The 14,933-nt window shown below is 39.6% G+C and overlaps 1 protein-coding gene across 2 annotated transcripts in view; it reads left to right on the forward strand.

The window, feature by feature from the left end:
- The window catches only part of megf10 (multiple EGF-like-domains 10), a 48,025-nt gene that overhangs the window by 11,349 nt on the left and 21,743 nt on the right, over positions 1–14,933 (forward strand). The gene's annotated exons all lie outside the window — the stretch shown is intronic.

The raw sequence follows: 14,933 nt of genomic DNA on the forward strand, positions 1-14,933 counted from the left end.
AACAAGTTAAAAACTGTTTTCTTTTGAAAAGACACTGTTAGCATGTAAAGAGTGAAAACTGTACATTTACTGTGAAAACAGAAGTTTATTTTAAAAAGACACTGTTTATTTAACAAGCGGAAACTGACTTTCCATCCCTGACACGTCCAAAACTAATGCTAGAGGGGAACCTAGAGTGTCATAGTTTGAATAGTCGGGATCATGACCAAATATCTTTACTTGACTTGTTGGGAGTGAGAATGACCATATGGCCATTTCCTTCGTTTCTATTTGTGTACAGAATAAACAAATGAGATACAAAGGTGTTGGTAGGTTTATTCTTTTTTTTTTTACTTTGGACAGAGTCAGGTGAGCTCTCTACCCCTGCTTCAAGTCTTTATGCTATGCTATGCTAACCACATCCTGACTCCAGCTCTGTACATAACACACAGGCATGAGTGTGATGTCCATCTGATCATTTCACTCTCATAAAGAAATAGAATATGTGTATGTCCCAAATGGAGGGACAGGATTTTAATTCAGTTTCCAAAACTGTGTATGAATGTAATGAATAATATGCTATGTGTTGATCATCATGGTATTGGATGTATTTATTTATCGTTGCCCGCAACTGTAGCACTGGGCTCCAAAGATGCTGTTAGTCAGTCTAACTGTTCTTCCAACATTTTGTTTCAACTACTGTTCAGATTGCTATGAAATGTATTATGGACGTTCATGTTCCCCACAAGATGACCGCTTACCATTTTAGTGACCACAAGTGACATTTCTGCTAGTGCCACTATTAATCAAAGTCACTCTGGTTAGGAAAAAACAACTTAAAAACTCTAAGCCAGATTTCTATTAAGTTTCTAGTGGATATCCATGGTCCCTGAGCATAAATCATGGCAACCCTCTGACCACCATTAAACCACAATTTAAATATGTTACCAAATACCAACATCTTAAAGACAGATTGTCAAGAACCCTCTTCCCTTTGTGGTCTGGCCAAGCTCAGCAGGCACTCGATTGAGGCTGCTATCATTTTTCAGTTGAATTAGGTTGCACAGTAGCTAAATAACAATTCTGCCTTTCATTCAAACATCCACATGATCCATGATACCCACGCACAGTCTCTGTAGCTGTCAACCATCTGCCAGCTGCAAAAAAGCTCCTTTATTTCTCTAGAAGAATTGCATTATGGGTATAAATGTATTTTTTTAAGCAGTTTGTCACAGCTAATACAATTATACAGGGCGCCCTCCCTCTGAGAGCGTCTCATCACAGCTTGTACAAGTCTGTTAAATGAGGTATACTGAGGTTTAACAATGGTCAGCTCTTCTGTCTATGAATGGTGAAAGTGTTTGTGGAAACACTGTTGTATTTACTGGATTTACTCAACCGCATTGAGCCATTTTTAGCACTCGGTTGAAGTATGTACTGCCCAAGAAATCCCCTGGGGACACTGCGATTTCAGTTACCAGAACTTTTCAATGGCTTTCTCCAGGAATTTAGCCGCAAAAAATTGCTTGTTTATGGTTGAGTTTTCAAAGGCTGTGGTTACAAGGGACTTTTGTCATTCTGTCATCTATTCAGCTTTTTCATTCGACCATGCCAAGACGCATTATATGTCAACTCAGTTCACTCAGAGATCAGATGAATTTTGGATCTCAGTGAGATGTGGCAACACTTGGGCACTATCCGGACAAACTTAGGTTTCGCACCATCCCCAGTTGCTGCCTGGCTGAGACCCGCTGTCTGAGTCTTGTGTTAAGTAACTGCTGATGAAAATCCGACATTACAGATTTTGCCGCTTAAGAATAATAGCGTTTAAAAAATTAAACAATGGGGAACTTTTATTACTTATTTAAAAGAAAGAAATGAGACAGCATTCTTTCAATTCCTGTTCCCTCATCTTGAAGTCAATGTTTTTTTAAATGGATTTTTGGTTAGATGCTTGAAATAAGGTCTGTGGTTAACACAAGCTTAACAATGGTTTTCTTGCGTCCCAGCAGCCCTAGAAATTAATCCATATCGAACGATTGCCAACTTTACAGCCTGGTCTCACTCCCAGGGTGTCACATACCGACACTTGGTCAGTAGACTTTAGTGTCTGTATGAGACGCACCAGGCTTTCAGCTAATTCCAATGTAAACCCTTCTGCGTCATTATTAGATGTTCACAGCAACTGACGTAATACAAAGAGCGAGAAAGCCTGCCAAGGAAAGGGTGGTGGATAGGTCAGAGAAACATGTGAAACCAAAAGTTGTGTTTTTTACTGTAGAAGTTATGTCACTGAGTCACATGACGTTACGAGCATTATTTAACTTACATTCAATTCAATTCAATTCAATTCAGTTTATTTTGTATAGCCCAGAATCACAAATTACAAATTTGCCTCAGAGGGCTTTACAATCTGTGCACATGCGACATCCTCTGTCCTTCCCTCACATCAGCACAGGAAAAACTCCCCTAAAAAACCCCTTTAACAGGGAGAAAAAAGGAAGAAACCTATGGGAGAACGACAGAGGAGGGATCCTTCTCCCAGGATGGACAGAATGCAATAGATGTCATGTGTACAGAATGAGCAGCATAACAGTTCTTAGATACAACACATTCAATGTATATGACATAAATGATTCATATAATAAGACTACTTATAATAACAGCAGCAATTATTACAGTAGAATTATAGCCATGAAAATAGGGATAGTAATGTGACTAATAATAATAATCGAAGTAGCAGTGGGTGTCAGTCGGCTCACAGCAGGAGGCACGACTACGGTCCAGGTACCACAACGATTCATGGAAACCTGCAGAACGAGAAAGCAAAAGGGCTTCAGGGTGGAAGTAAAGCTAAAATGCTTAATGGTACAGGTAATAGTAATAGTAATGTGACTAGTAATAATAATAATGGTGGTAGCAGTCGGTGTCAGCAGGGCCGTAGCAGGATGCACATCCACGGTCCAGGTACAGCCACGATTTATAGAAGCCTGCGAAGCGAGAAAGCACAAAGACTCCAGGGTAGAAGCAAGTCAATAAGCGTAATAGTACAGGCAATAATAATAGTAATGTGACTAATAATGATAGTGGTAGTAGTAGTGGGTGTCAGCAGGGCCTCAGTAGGTGGCACGATGACAGTCCAAATATAACCCCGATTCCTGGGAACCTGCGAGGCGAGAAAGCACAAGAACTCCGGGGAAGAAGCAAAATCAGTAATGTGCATAAATAGGAGATTAATACATAAAGAAGTAGGGAGAGAAGAGGAGAGAGGAGCTCAGCGTATCCTAGGTAGTCCCCCGGCTGTCTAGGCATATAGCAGCATATCTAGGGGCTGGACCAAGGCGAACCTGAACCAGCCCTAACTATAAGCGCTATCAAAAAGGAAGGTCTTAAGCCTGCTCTTGAAAGTGGTGAGTGTGTCTGCCCCCGGACTGAAACTGGAACCTGGTTCCACAGAAGAGGAGCCTGATAACTGAAGGCTCTGGCTCCCATCCTACTTTTATATACTCTAGGAACCACAAGTAACCCTGCATTGATTGAGCGCAGCTCTCTAGTTGGGTAATATGGAACTATAAGTTCCTTAAGATAAGACGGTGCCTGACCAGTTAGAGCTTTGTAGGTAAGTAAAATAATTTTAAATTCTATTCTTGATTTAACAGGGAGCCAGTGCAGAGAAGCTAATACTGGAGTAATATGATCTCTTTTCTTAGTTTTTGTTAGAACACGTGCTGCAGCATTCTGGATCAACTGTAAAGATCTAAGAGACCTATTAGAGCAGCCTGATAATAAGGAGTTACAGTAATCTAGTCTAGAGGTAACAAATGCATGAACTAGTTTTTCTGCATCACTTTGAGACAGGATTTGCCTGATTTTCGCAATGTTACGTAAATGAAAAAAGGCTGTCCTTGAGATCTGTTTTATATAAGAGTTAAAAGACAGATCCTGGTCAAAGATAACTCCAAGGTTCTTAACGGTAGTGCTGGATGCTAGAGCAATGCCATCTAGAGAAACTATATCGTTAGATAATTGAATTCGAAGGTGATCTGGACCTAGTAGGATAACTTCTGTTTTTTCAGAGTTTAACATTAAAAAGTTACAGGTCATCCAGGTTTTTATGTCCGTAAGACATGCTTGAAGTTTAGAGAACTGGTTAGTTTCGTCTGGCTTAATTGATAGATATAACTGGGTATCATCTGCATAACAATGAAAGTTTACTGAGTGTTTTCTGATAATATTCCCCAAGGGAAGCATATATAAGGTAAATAAAATAGGTCCAAGAACAGACCCCTGTGGAACTCCGTGACTAACCCTGGTTTTCATCGAGCTTTCATTGTTTACATATACAAACTGAGATCGGTCTGATAAATACGACTTAAACCAGCTAAGTGCGATTCCTTTAATGCCTATAAGATGCTCCAATCTCTGTAATAGGATTTGGTGATCAATGGTATCAAATGCAGCACTAAGGTCTAGCAATACAAGTACAGAGACAAGTCCTTTGTCTGAAGCTATTAGAAGGTCATTGGTAATTTTCACCAGTGCCGTCTCTGTGCTATGATTCACTCTAAATCTTACATAAAAGATGTACTTATTCTAATCCAAACCATGATATTTGATCCAACCATAACCAAGTAGTCTGGTTGCCTAAACCTAACCACCACTGTCTGATAACATTAAGCTGATGCCAATCTGCATCGGGATTCTACACAAAAGGCTACCCAACACTGGGGGCAAAATGTGACAAGTAGGGGTGAAGTCATCTGGGACCAAGGCGGGAAGTAGTGTGTCCTTTATGTACTGAAGGAAATATAAGGGTGAGGAAGTTGGGAAGTTGGAGTTTACAGCTTTGCTTTTTGTTAACCATAACTACAATCTTTCCCCAACTTTAACTATACTATACAACTTTAACTATACTGTAGTTTTCCGTGCACAAATAAAGAAGAACTCAAGTAATTTCTCTTACATATTTTCCTCACGGGGCTTTACAATCTTTACAGCTTAAGACACCCTCTGTCCTTTGAGGTAAAAAGCAAGAATTAGGAAAACGTGTCATAACATTGTCCAATGTAAACGTAGTAGTGAGATACAGTTGCCTTTTGTACATTGCAATTGTGGCTGAGGCTCATTAGTACTCTCGGTACTGGTTAGTTTAAAAAAACCTGTAGCATGATTTCAATTTCCAGTGGGGAAAGTACTTCTGGTAAAGCAGCTCCTTCCATGCTCTTTGAGCAAGTTTTATAGAGAAAGGTAGTTTGATCTTTTAGAACTGGCAAAAGGCGGGATTGTTGAATAAATTCTGAGGATTAATTTAACTATAAGCACTAGCATAGCATCAGATCACCACTGGAGATGTAGTTCAAGTGCCGGTGTCGTTAAAGGGCACTCTGCAGATTTGACACATTCAGGCCAGTTAACTGTTCATGAGTAGTTATACTCACTCAGCCTGTAAAAACAGTTGCATAATGTCTACTGTGGCTCTCAAGGAGCTTATCAAGCCTGAGAAAATACTCCCCGATGATGTCATTGTGATGCCATCAGATTAAGTTTTCAGTTTTGGGAAGTGGGGTGCTTTTAATTATGCTATCGTGTCTCCTCACTTTCCTCACTGCCGTCTCTTCCTTGCATCTTAGCTCCTCTGAGGGAGGATGTGAATGATAGATGTGATAAAGAGACCCGAGGACAGAGGAGCTGGGGCTGCCAGATGAAAATTCTTGGTTCCATAGCGTCAGTCTGAATTGGAATGACACATCATTGTGTCATGCCACTTGATAAAAGACTTCCGCGTGGGATACACCTGTGTTTCCTATTCCTGAGCTCCTCCAGAAGCATCCTCTCTCCTCGCTCCTTGAGATGCATTTAAAGGATTAGAAGAATCACGATGATGGCATAGGGCGAACGATTACGGCAGGAGAGAGGATGCGATGAACATTAGTTAGTGTAATGAAAAGCATTGAGTTTGAATGATGTGGGTGTTTACCAGGGAGGGTCAGAAGAAGAGATGCCATTGGTTGCATTATGCAAAATTTAGGATCAAGTGTTGTTGGAGTGTGACTCGTACTAGGGGCTGAAAATCCACATTTAGCCTCAGCTTGCCTCGGTCCAGACCTTTGATCCATCCAGTGGACTGATGGCGTGTTATGTGATGACAATCCTTACCGATATCAGGCAAAGCCTCTGCTGCCGCTTTGATGTTGAACGTTTGCTTTTCTTAATGGAAGTGCAGTACTAATCTCTGGAGAATTCCTATCAGCCATTTCCTCAGTGGAGAAGATATTCCCACGCTGATCAAGTTAGCACTGGAAACTTGCCGACAGTGTCCATTTAGTGTCTGAGGGAGGTTATTTTTGCTTTTTGCTTATGAGCCTGTGAATGTGTCTCCATGCAGGACTATATACCGATATGCACGAGGAGCCCACAGGGTGTGGCCCTGCTGTCTTCGGTTTCAGCCTGTAATAAAAGGGGCTTATTGTTGTGTCTGGGCCCTGGGGTTCCTCTGGGCCCCACTAGGCCTGGACGGTCTGTCTGCTCTCACACACTGTAAAAAAAATGATCTATTGTTCATTGGGAATTTATGAAAGAACGACTTTGGAAATGTGATGCTTGATTATTTGAAATAAGAGGTGTGATTTTGGAACCATGATGTCATGGCTTCATTTTCAGTTTTTTTCTTTTTCATTAAGCAATGACAAAAACTGGTTGGTACCATTGCACACATTGTACAATAATTCATATTGTCCATATTCTTTGAACCTACTGTCTCTTTTGGCCTGGGGGTTATTCTAACTCAGTTGTGTCGACATGCAGTTCCCCAAAGCCATGTTCCCACAAATTTCACAGCTCTATAGTAGAAGTTGGATGCAACATTTTTCTCAACAGTGTTGTCTGACTGTCCAGCTGTCCTAACCCAAATACTTTCTGACTCCCTCAGCTTCAAACCCATTGACTCATAATAAAGACCTAAATCTTTTGAAGGACTGTAAAATAAAGTTTCTTCTTTATGCCTCTGCAGCTGTCAGAGCCGTCCGTCCGGTCCCTTCTCATGAACGAGATGTCTCAGGAACGCTTGTAGGGAATTTCTTCAAATCTGGTGCAAATGCCCGCCTGGGCTCAGGGATGACATATTGAGATTATGGTGGTCAAAGGTCAAGGTCACTGTGACCTCCTGACTGTCCCGCTACTTGTGAATCTTTAGAACACACACAATACTTGTCAGTATTTACATCCATTGTCAGTTTGGCTCTGTATGTGGAACTTGTTGAACCATAAAATAAATGTATAGAGTGTCAGCGGTTTGCTCGCCGGCTCCCTAAGTCCCCAGTCAAATTGCTCCAGTAGGCTGTGCCTACGGTGAATAAATAGCAGATAGTCTTGGTGGTCAGGTAGCCCCTGTGTGAATCAGTGTGTGAATGGGTGTGAATGGGTGAATGATGACATGTAGTGTAAAAGCGCTTTGATTGGTTGAGAGACTAGAAAAGTCTCCATTTACCACTACCTTTAAGGTCTCATTAAGGTGACTATGTTAAGCACTTTAAACTTTCCCATTGTGTCTAAATACAGTGTTGTTCTAGCTCAATTCAATATCATATGTTGACCTTTTGTTACTAAAGTAAACAATTTTAAACATTAGGTTTTATGCATCATCCTATATGTTGACTCGTACGTGCTTCCTGGGCTTTTTTTTCTTAATCTTAATCTCTTCCTTCCCAGTTACTACTGGTATGTGTCTCTGGGATAATAAATCAGCCCACGAGTCCACAGATAGATACTGATTATAATGCTGATTCTCCCACTGAATGAGGTGTTGTTCAGGTCCAGTGGGGATGTTCTCAAACAGTAATGAGAGAACAGGCTCAATGGCACTGAACAATATGAGTCAATATTCAGTATTTTGAATGTATGAAGTGTTTTTTTGTTGCTTTAGGAGGAAACATATATCATTACAAACAGTAACATGGCATTGCATGAAGCCATATGTTTTTACTTGAAATGTTGGATAAGATAAGATAAGATAAGATAAGATAAGATAAGATAATCCTTTATTAGTCCCGCAGCGGGGAAATTTGCAGGCTTACAGCAGCATAGAGTAAAGTGCACACAAGAGACATAGTAAAAGAAAGACAAGATAAAAAATAAAAATGAAATAAAAAAACAAGTATTATAAATAAGCAATAAGAAACAGTAGAAAACAGTAGAAAAACAACAATAACTGAAATATTATATTTACAGACAGAAAAACTATTATAACTATTATTGCACAGTGTATTGTATTGCACAAGTTTTTATTGTCATGTGTCATGTGGTCATGTGTCATGTGGAAAACTCTGTGTGTGTGTGTTTCTTTGAAAAGCAGCAAATGTAGTTCCATTGGGTCAGTCTCTTCATTCAGCCTCTGCTCATTCACCATCCCCTTCAGTAACATGTTTTAATTTCCTCAAGAGCCGCCAGAGACTTGGATGCATTGACTGTGTTTAACAGGTCAGCGGGCCCCAACAATATGTCTGAGGATCAATTTGGGGGCCAAGAACAGGAAATGGGGAAAGGCTGTGTTCAAGGAGAAGCATGAATAATAGGAGGAGAAAATTGTGTGGTAGGAAATGACCTGGGGCGCTGGAGCTTGTGATTTAGTACACATGATAACAGCACAAGCTGCTCAGGAGGGTTTAAGTTCAGCTGTGAGAATATAGCAAAAATGAAAACAACATGTACTGTACATCTTATAGAGTCTCTGTTTAAGATTCTCTTTTTCGAGTGTTTTACCCAATAGACCACAGTTCTTCACTTTGTCATGCTTTTGTCACCTGATCACATCACAGTTTTTTCTGTGATTCCAACCAAAAAAACCACAAAATAACAATCTTCTCCAATATGCCATGCTTTATTCCCAGAAAATGTTCAGCTCTCTGGTATTTCTAATTGCAGTACTGGGCCACAGAAACTGCTGAATAATGAAAATCGCAAAAATGTCTTAAAAAATATTCACAAATGTCTGATTATTGAAATGTTTCAAAAGAGAAGAAAATAAATCATACTATGTAAGAAAAATATAAAGAAATCTTTCGGAAATGGCAGAAAGATGTCCAAAACAATTTCCGTAATATATATGTAAAACTGGTGGAGAGGATACACCTCTCTATTTTGCTAGAAATGATAAGATAAGATAAGATAAGATAAGATAAGATAAGATAATAAGATAAGATAATCCTTTATTAGTCCCGCAGTGGGGAAATTTGCAGGCTTACAACAGCGTAGAGTAAAGTGCACACAAGAGACATAGTAGAAGAAGACAAGATAAAAAATAAAAAATGAAAAATAAAAAATAAAATAAAACAAGTATTATAAATAAGCAATAAAAAAAACAGTAGAAAAAAACAACAATAACTGAAATATTATATTTACAGACAGAGAAGAAAGAAAAAAACAACTATTTTAACTATTTTAACTTTTTTAACTATTATTGCACAGTGTAATGTGTAATGTATTGCACAGGTTTTTATTGTCATGAAATTATTATTGTCATGTGGTCTGCTGGGAGCAGAGTTGGTTGTGCAACCTGACAGCAGCAGGAAGGAAGGACCTGCGGTACCTCTCCTTCACACACCGGGGGTGAAGCAGCCGGTGGCTGAAGGAGCTGCACAGAGCTGCCAGGGTGTCCTGCATGGGGACATGGGGTAAGTAGTAATAATAACATAAATAATAAAAAAAAAAACAGTAGAAAAAACAACAATAACTGAAATATTATATTTACAGACAGAAAAAAAAACAAAAAAAAAAAAAAACTATTTTAACTATTTTAACTTTTTTAACTATTATTGCACAGTGTAATGTGTAATGTATTACACTGTGCAATAATAGTTGAAAAAGTTTAAAGATGGACATTTACAGTAAAAGCACGGATTCCTCATGGAGACACTGCTAAATTAGATTATTATAATGATTTGTACTGACAATAAAAACCAGGAGGAGAACACACATTTCCCTTCAGCTGAAAACGGGGGAATTCTACAGATGTTTTTTCTCCCTGGGAATCTACCGTATCAGTGTGAAAAGCCTTTTTTTGTTCCCATGAGTGCGCCATGCCATGTAGATTGGGTAATCACCAAATAGAGGGGAAAAACATCCCGGACCCAATCCCTCCCCAGTGTGGACAGTCAGAGCCCAGCCAACTCTCAACAACTGGCAGCTCGAGGTACAGGCTCAAGGCCTCTTCTCTTCTTGAGTGACCCTTTTTTCTCCTGAGATCTCCCTCGTGTGAGGTGTGAGCTTTTATTTTTATTTTTATGAGTTGTGACTGCATGGATACAAAAAAAAGAATCATGTAAGCAGAAGTTTTCTCTTTCTAGCTTTTATTGGCTGCAGTGGATAATGACTCAGCCTTGTGACTGAACTCTGGCACAGTGTAGTCTCTTTTTGTTCGCTCATCTTGAATAGGCCGATGAGAGAGAACGGTCAGTTCTTCTGCAAGCAGATGAGGAGCCCCGAGCTCCTGGAGTTTGGCCCTTCTTAAATCTAGGTCAGGTTTCACAAAGGTACCAGGACGGCAGATTTTGAATGCGGGAGGGCTTTTACGTGTGCATCTTATTATCTCTAATCTCCTCCTCCTCTTTGTCCCCCAAACCTCCCCCCTCAGTCTTCCCCACTGTTTGTCACACAGGGCTAGACTGCCGGAGGAAAAGGAAGTACTTTTATGCTTTTTTTTAATCAGGTCAGAGTGAAGCAGGCTAATGCAGGAGGAATAAAAGGAGCCTGTTAATCACTTGAACAACTTGGGAATTGTGGAATGGCTAGAGATGGTTGTGTTACTCAGCAGGCTGGGCACATAAACACCAGGCTGTGTTAATGGAGTAGAGCAGAGGACATTGAGCTCAAAGGAAATTCATTGTTATTTAAACTGAAATATTTTTATGGCACTGTTTTTATGAAAAATTGTGGCCTATAACAATAATGTTAGTGAGCAAAACCTATAATAAATAAGATAAACTTGAAGCTAGCATAGTTTATTTTAGAAGCATTTTTTGTCATATTTGGTGATAAATCAGATGTGTTTTAGGTGAGTGGCTTTGTAGGGAGGCCTGGCTCACGGCAGGAGGCACGACTACGGTCCAGGTACCACAATGATTCATGGAAACCTGCGAGGCGAGAAAGCAAAAGGGCTTTATGGTAGAAGCAAAGCCAGTAAGCGTAATGGTACAGGGAATAGTAATAGCAATGTGACTAATAATAATAATGGTAGTAGCAGTAGGTGTCAGCTGGGCCACAGGAGGAGGCACGATCACAGTCCAGCAACAGGGTTACAGCCGTGATTTATGGAAACCTGCGAGGCAAGAAAGCACAAATACTCCAGGGTAGAAGCAAAGCCAGTAAGCGTAATAGTACAGGGAATACTAATAGTAATGTGACTAATAACAATAATAATGGTAATTAATCACATTAATCACATTGTGCTTGACATGGTCTGACTGCCCTCCTCTCCCATTTCACGTCAATAACACATTGATGCATGTGATGCAAGGTTATCAGTGTCATCATCACCTACCACATCACAAACTAGATCTGACCAACCGGATAGAGCTTTACCAAGTGGAAATCTTCTCTTAAGGTTTTGTAATGAAGCTTGGGTGTGTTACAGGTGTGTGTCTCCCTTTGTGTGCGCCGAGGCTGAGGTGAAAATGTCGTTTTGAAAGGCCAAACGCCAACAATTATGGATTGTAGCAGATATTTTTTTTATATTTTTCAATAAATTGTGAGTTTTCCATTGAAGACTCAATTTGATTTTCAACAAGAAGCGCTCAGAGCATCCCCCAAAAAATGTCTGAACATTTGGAATAAAGATGCTGGTGACCAGGAAAAAAACTAAATGGACAACTCTGCTATTATTTACCTGGTTTCCAAACAGCAGCAGGCAGCTGCTTTCAGTGAAAAAAAATGATGTCCTGTGTCTTATTTTACATGCATGATTAAACTTAAGAATTGAGTTAAGCGAATATTTACTGGACATATACTGTAAAGAGTATAATATCACCCCCCTTTAAAAATGGAATTTATTATGAATTTAGTTGTGGGCTTAGCATGTCTTCAATTTTAGTAGTAGTCTTAACATTTGATTCCAAAAATGTATTTATTTATTCACTTAATTTTGTGTTTTCTACCTCTGCTGCTGTTGCTCAGGAAATGGCAGTGAATCTGTTCTCTTCACACATCCAGGAAGAAAGTCACATCTGTCCATAAAACACACGTCACTGCGATCACTTCCTTTTACTGCAGCTGCTATTTCTGACTATTCAGAGCAGGGAAACCACAATCAGCTGCAGAGGTCAGCCACAGCCTGCAGGATCACATATAACATTTATTTAGCAGACACAGTGTACTATTAGGATCAGAGATTAAGCCATGAAAAGCTATAGCCAGCTGTTGATTGTGGATGAAGTTAAAGATAAAACGTTTTTGGAGTGAGGGTTGACAAAGATTCTCGGCAACCAGTTCACATCTTGGCGATAAATGACAATGATATTTCTCAGATTATCTGTTGTGCAACACAACATTACCCATGCATACATGAGAAGATTGTGGAGAGTGAACTGTATTCTTGACCTTTGTAAACCTTGAAAAAAAAGTAGTCAAGTAAGAAACAAAAATCTTAACTCACGCTCCCCTAGATTTTTCCGGTGCTTTCAAACCTCTCACCGTCTTAATCAGTGGATAAAGTTTTCTCAGAAGTTTATTGGTCAACCGAAATAAAAAATAAACCTTTGTATTAATTTTCCTATTCTTGAGGTCAGGCCCAAGTTAGGTACTGAGATTTGTTAACACAGTGACATCACTATAAGACGTCTGATGGATCAGAAACACGAGCAGTCAGACCACAGGTTACTTATGTAGCGAGAAAACAAAGTCTGTTAAACATCTATCTACTGACCTTCTGTACAAATACTGTAGTTTAGTCAGCCAGCTCCAACATGATCAAAACGGTGTGTTGGACATAGATGTGTATGCCATGTACAGTAGAGTCTTTGCAGACAATAGGGACGCATAGTAGTTCTGTTTATTATTGCATTTTACAACTTTTAAGATCAAATGATTAAATAAGGGCTATTATAGTATAGTGTTGATTTACTTCAAGATTCCCCAGATTCCCAGACATCACTTCCCAATGTAAGTCAACGGTTTGGGCTTGGACAGTACAGGTCCGGGCAGTTTCAACATATTGGTATGTTGATGTTCACAATTTATTTTTAGGCGTGTCTGTAGTTCAAGGTTTAAAGCAAATATCTAGCATTGGAGCAGAAATATGACAGATTTTTGAGGTTGTTGAGTTTGCGCTTTGATTGGTGCCTTGAAATAAGTCAATCAGATACTTTGGTTAGTACAATTGTATCATCACCAATGCATATATTGGCCAAAGCTATTAAAAGAGACAGTTAAAAAAAATGGAATCACCCTATGCTGGATAATGACCTGTTAAACCGCTAGCACTACAGTAAAATACACTGTGTACGTTATAAAGTCCTTATCTAAACCTTCAATTTCTGTCTTTCTCACTTTCCCCTGAACTTTATATAGACTTCCATGACGCAGAGTCCCATAATGAAAGGTCTGGCAGTCACTGTAAACCTTTCTGACTCTCTCCTATTTAGCCCCCAGTCATCGCCAGGCCTTGATTGGGCAGTGGCGAGATGTGACGTGACAAGATGAAAGACGTCTAGAACTAAACAACACACTCTCAGCTTTACCAGTTTACTGTGGTTACACATGGTGAAGCTTCCATTTGCGAGCGGTGATGGGAGGGCCAGAGGCAGAGCTTGCTCATGTATATAAGGTGTGGTCTGATTAGGGCTGAAACCCAACAGCCCAAGGTTAATGAGGTGGGTTCAGGTCGTAGCCTGCCTGGCCGCACGGTAATTTAAAGTTATTGAGTTTGGCTGCTTGTTGAATCAGATGTTTTTTATGTGAGTGATGAGAGGCCAGCTTCGGTTTCAGCCTCAAGAGCTTGATGATTGATAATGTGGTGGCACACGGCTCATAGTCCAATCTCAAATTTGGTTCAGGCTGCACTGTTGCTCATAATGGATTAACATGTAAACAATGTCACTTGGAGCTTGACCAAGTGAAGCCTTGAAAGTTATCAGCAAAATCTTGATCCAAAGGAAACCAACGCAAGGAGGCAATGAGGATTTCCTAGAGTTTGTTTAAATCCCAACAGCAACATTTTGGACGAGCTGGTAGCGAGCGACTAGCTTATGAGAATTGCAGTAGTCCAAGTCAGAAGACAATAAAAGCATTAAATAAATATTTTTTTTTGTCTTAGAAGTTTTCCTCAGCTCAAAGAGCATGATTTCACTACCCTGGATACTTGTGTGTTATCCAGTGCTTTTATCATAAAGAGTCTGGAGGCTGACTAAATTAGCATTGCCACATGACGGCAATAAATAAGGAAAATGTAGAACCTATAACCTAGATAAACAACTATTGCCCCTATAAAGTATAATGCATAACACCAGCCGCATTCTTCATGCAGTATTTACAGTTGGGTTCCTTTGGAAGCAGATCCAAAACCAGTGGTAAAAGGTTGTCCAGGAGCCACTTTGAGATCATCATTGCACATTGTTGAACATTCTTACAAGAGCTTTATGTTATGTCTTCTCCGTCTGGTGATAGATCAGGTGTCTTATACACTGTTTGTAGCTACACCTACAAAGAATAATACATTATAATTCGTAAACAATACATATGTTGTAATCATGAGCCAGGACATAGGAAATAGTATAAAACACATGACTTTAACCCAGGAGGCCGCTATTCATGTTGTGTGTGAAACCAGAAATCAACATTGACTTATTCGTCACGTTACGTACTTAAGTAACACCACTTTCATTGTTACTTTAAGCCAAACCAAGATCAATCACTTTTGTCAACAAAACTTCACAAAGTATTTCAGACATATTTATTTTAACTAGGGA

Source organism: Anoplopoma fimbria, chromosome 14 (genome assembly GCF_027596085.1).
Source record: "Anoplopoma fimbria isolate UVic2021 breed Golden Eagle Sablefish chromosome 14, Afim_UVic_2022, whole genome shotgun sequence".
Lineage (NCBI taxonomy): Eukaryota > Metazoa > Chordata > Actinopteri > Perciformes > Anoplopomatidae > Anoplopoma > Anoplopoma fimbria.